Below are 5,000 nucleotides of genomic sequence, written 5' to 3'. Positions count from 1 at the left end.
TGGTCGCCTACACTTGGGTATTTTTAACCCAGACAACAAGGAGGAAACACCCAGACGCCGCCCCTGCCAGTCTATCCCTCCACCTGGCAATCTATCCCTCCCCCTGGCAATCTATCCCTCCCCCTGGCAGTCTATCCCCACCCTTGCCAATCTATACCCTTTCCCTGCCAGTCTAAACCTCCCCCTGCCAGTCCAACCTCTCCCTCTGCCAGTCTAACCTCCTCTGTCGACACCCTTCCCTGCCAGACTACCCCTCCCTGCCAGACTACCCTCCCCCGAGATCACCTCCCTGCCAGACTACCCTTCCCTGCCAGACTACCCCTTCTCCTGCCAGACTCACCCTCCCTGCCAGACTACTCCCTCTCAGACCCCCCCTGCCCCTTCCCTGCCAGACTACCCTCTGCCAGACTACCTTCCTGCCAGACTACCCTCCCTGCCAGACTACCCTTCCCTGCCAGACTACCCCTTCCTGCCAGACTACCCCTTCCCTGCCAGACTACCCTTCCCTGCCAGACTACCCCTTCCCCGCCAGACTACCCCTTCCCCGCACTCCACCTCCCACTGCCTCATCTCTCTATTCTCTTCTTGTTTTTCTCTTCCTCGTCCCCTCCCTTCCCTCACCTCCTTCCTCCTCCTCCCTTGTACTGCCCCAACCGTGCCCTGGGAGTACCCAATGTTAGGTTATTATGTCACACACACACACACACAACACACACACACCTGTCACTTCACCTGGGGTTTCACCACTTAAGTTATTTTAAGGTGGAGGTGTATGGGATTACCTGTGTACGTGGTGGTATGGGATTACCTGTGTCGTGGTGGTGTATGGGATTACCTGTGTACGTGGTGGTGTATGGATACCCAATGGTGGTGTATGGGATTACCTGTGTACGTGGTGGTGTATGGGATTACCTTGTACGTGGTGGTGTATGGGATTACCTGTATGTGTGTATGGGATTATGTGCGGTATGGGATACCTGTGTACGTGGTGGTGTAGGGATTACCTGTACGTGGTGGTGTATGGGATTACCTGTACGTGGTGGTATGGGATTACCTGGTGCATGTGGTGTATGGGATTACCTGGTACGTGGTGGTGTATGGGACTTGTGTACGTGGTGGTGTGATTACCTGTGTACGTGGTGGTGTATGGGATTACCTGTGTGCGGGGTATGGGATTACCTGTGTACGTGGTGGTGTATGGGATTACCTGTGTACGTGGTGGTGTATGGGATTACCTGGTATGTGGTGGTGTATGGGATTACCTGTGATGGTGGTGTATGGGATTACCTGTGTGTAGTGGGTATGGGATTACCTGTGTACGGTGGTGTATGGGATTACTCTGTGTAATGTAGACGGTGTATGTATGTTATGCTTAATTTACATATTTTTTGTTATTTATTTTAATATTTGCATTCATGTATAAATTAATTTACGTCCATATTGACATTTGTTTTGTTAATTTGTTATTGAATTGCTAGGTAAGGTTAGGTTGGGTAAGTAGGTTAGGGTAATAGGGAGGTTAGGTTGGGTTAGGTTAGGTTAGGGTAAGGTTAGGTTAGGGAAGTTTACGTTAGGTTGAGGGTTAGGATGTAAGGTTAGGTAAGGTAAGGTTAGGTTAGGGTGTTGTAGGTTAGGGTAAGGTTAGGTTAGGTTAGGTTAGGTTAGGTTAGGTAAGTTGTGGTTATAAGTTTACATTAGGGCAAGGTTAGGGTTAGGGAAGGTAAGGTTAGGTAAGGTTGTTTAGTTAGGTAAGGTTAGGTTAGGGTAAGGTAAGGTTAGGGTAAGATAAGGTTAGGTTAGGGTAAGTTTACGTTAGGGTAAGGTTAGGTTAGGGTAAGGTAAGGTTAGGGTAAGGTAAGGTTAGGTTAGGGTAAGGTAAGGTTAGGGTAAGATAAGGTTAGGTTAGGGTAAGTTTACGTTAGGGTAAGGTTAGGTTAGGGTAAGGTAAGGTTAGGGTAAGGTAAGGTTAGGTTAGGGTAAGGTAAGGTTAGGGTAAGGTAAGGTTAGGTTAGGGTAAGGTAAGGTTAGGGTAAGATAAGGTTAGGTTAGGGTAAGTTTACGTTAGGGTAAGGTTAGGTTAGGGTAAGGTTAGGTTAGGGTAAGGTTAGGTTAGGGTAAGGAAGAAAGTAGGAAGAGGAGGAGAACCTTCCTGAGGTGGTTATGTAAACCTGGGTCCGATGTGGTGGGCGGCCAGGAGGGTGGGCGGCTGGGTGGCAAGGAGGAGGAGGGCGGCTGGGAGAAGGAGGGGGAGGATTGTTGGGAGGAGGAGGAGGAGGAGGAGGGTGGGCGTAGGAGGAGGAGGGTGGGCGGAGGAGGAGGTAGTGGGTGGGCGGAGGAGGAGGAGGGTGGGTGGAGGAGGAGGTAGTGGGTGGTAGGGAGAAGTAGGATCGGAAATGGATGAGGAGTGGGAGGAGGAAGAGGAAGGGGAAGTGAGGAGGAAGAGGAAGGGGAAGTGAGGAGGAAGAGGAAGGGGAAGTGAGGAGGAAGAGGAAGGGGAAGTGAGGGGAGTCCCAAGACGTCCCCTCACCACCTGTCAACACACCTGAGTCTTAATTGGAGACTCGAGAGTTGCCATGTCGGATATATATTTTTCTCTGTCTCTTTTTCTCTGTTTGTCGGTCTGTCTTAGTCGGCCTGCCTCTCTCTCTCTCTCTCTCTCTGTGTGTATGTGTGTCTGTGTTGGTCTGCCTGTCTCTCTTTTCTCTCTCTGTCTCTATCTCTCTCTCTCCCTCCCTCAGTAGTAATAATAATAATAATAATAATAATAATAATAATAATAAACGGTTTATTAATAGAGTTGCAGCCGGTGGCTGAAAATATACAGACTTACATTTGATTTAGACATAATGATATAATATGCATTGAATACATTTACAGGGCTGTACAGTACATAAATCAGGAGTTGTTTATTATTTTAACAATAGATGGGATGGTGCTGTTCTTATATCTATCGGTGCGGGCTCTTATGGGCTGTATTTTGTTGTAGTGGCGGACTGCGCGAGGTGGGTGGGGGGCTGCAGGTGGCAGGAGGTGGCGAGGGTGGTGCAGTAGTCCACGGCCAAACCTTTCCAGTGCTTGGTGGTGGACGTCACTGAGGGATGGCATTTCCAGGGTGGAGAGAGCGTTGGTGTAGCTGGAGTATTCTGCGCCGAGCATGATTCTGCAGGCCCTTTTCTGTACCTTCTCTAGCTGACGTTGTTGGGTAGAGTTGAGAGAAGACGACCAGGCTGGTGACGCATACGTTAGTTTGGGGAGAATAAAGGCGTTGTAGATGGTCCTCAGCTCTGACGTGGGTGCCCCAAGTGACCTAAGTCGTCGTAGCATGTAGAGACGGTACGAGGCTGCCTTGACTGTGTTATTTACATGGTAGTCAGTGGTGTGTGTGTGTGTGTGTGTGTGTGTGTGTGTGTGTGTGTGTGTGTGTGTGTAAGTCAGGTATATACATAATGTTGGTATTTAACTAAAGTCAGGTATAGTATTCGCCTAGGCTGTAGGTGGTCCCTCCAGTGATGTTATATAAAGGTTACGTAAGAGTTATACAAGAAAAATAATTCCTGGCTGTAAAAATTATACGTTTAATGTTGGACTGATTTGATATACCGACGGGACGGGACGGGACGGGATGGGATGGGATGGAATGGGACGGGACGGGACGGGACGGGGCTGGACTGGATGGGACGGGACGGGACGGGACGGGATGGGATGGGATGGGACGGGGCTACAGTGACTACCATGGTTTAAATATGTTTCATTTAAGTTACGACACGATATTGAATTCACACAAGTTACTACGTCAATTTATTTTTGTGTTACTGAAGCTGACATAGGACTGGGGCCCATTAGAACTTAGCCAGTAGATCTCAGGGCCCATTAGGACAAGATATATTAAAACCACAGACTAATTCTAATGGTTTATGGTACGTTCAGGGGGCCTATTTAGATCAGAGACATTGGGGCCCGGGTGGCAGTGAGGTGAGAGTTGTTAGTTATTTTGTGTTTACAGGTGAATGTTAAGAGAGAGAGAGAGAGAGAGAGAGAGAGAGAGAGAGAGAGAGAGAGAGAGAGAGCCACCTTATTTTAACTGGGTCACCTGCCTATAATTTGTCTTCTCCTCCCTCCTCCCCCTCCTCACCCCCTTCAAAACCCCTCCCTCCCTTCAAACCCCTCCCCCACCTCCCCTTCCAAACTCTCCCTCCCCACCCCCTTCAAACCCCTCCCTCCCCCTTCCAAACCCTCCCCCACCCCCCTTCAAACTCCCCCTCCCACCCCTCTTTAACCCCCTCCCCACCCCCTTTAAACCCTCCCCACTCCCTAACCCCCTCCACCCTTTAAACCCCCTCACCATTAGTTACACACACACACACACACACATCTACGGAAAAGCTTGTCAAGAGAGCGTCTATGGTAGCGTGTGTTGGGCTGTTTGGATAATTTACTAATAACCCCGTCAGTGTTGTTGTGGGTGTTGTATGTTGTGTGTCTCAGATGCCAGTGTTGTTGGTGGTGGTGGTTGTGGTGTTGGTGTTGTTATTTTGGGTGTTGTTGTTGTTGTTTTTATTGTTATTGTTGGTGTTTTTGTTGTTATTGTTGGTGTTGGTGGTGTTGTTGTTATTGATACTGTGGCAAGGTAAACCCCCATCTCCTCCTCCTCCTCCTCCTCCTCCTCCTCCTCCTCCTTCTCCTAGTACTTCTTCTACCTTCATCTACTCTCTTCTGACCCCCTCCCCACCCCCAAAGGATGAGGCATTTGAGGAAGTGATGAAGGTGCCAACCTCTCTCTCGTGTGTGTGTGTGTGTGTGTGTGTGTGTGTGTGTGTGTGTGTGTGTTTAGTGTGTGCAGGAAAGCTACTACTATATACTAGCTCATAATGTGGGCAAATTGCCTTCTCAAACATTATTTTTGGTGTACACTGACCTGGGTGTGTGTAGGGGGGGGGGGTGCGTTTGTGTATGTGTGTGTTTACGTGTGGGTGTATGTGTGGCTTTTTTTTGTGTGTGTG

The sequence above is a fragment of the Homarus americanus genome, unplaced genomic scaffold, assembly GCF_018991925.1.
Source record: "Homarus americanus isolate GMGI-L3 unplaced genomic scaffold, GMGI_Hamer_2.0 scaffold14144, whole genome shotgun sequence".
In the NCBI taxonomy this organism is placed as follows: Eukaryota; Metazoa; Arthropoda; class Malacostraca; order Decapoda; family Nephropidae; genus Homarus; species Homarus americanus.
The sequence above is the reverse complement of the archived record's forward strand: the minus strand, read 5'-3'. Positions refer to the sequence as shown.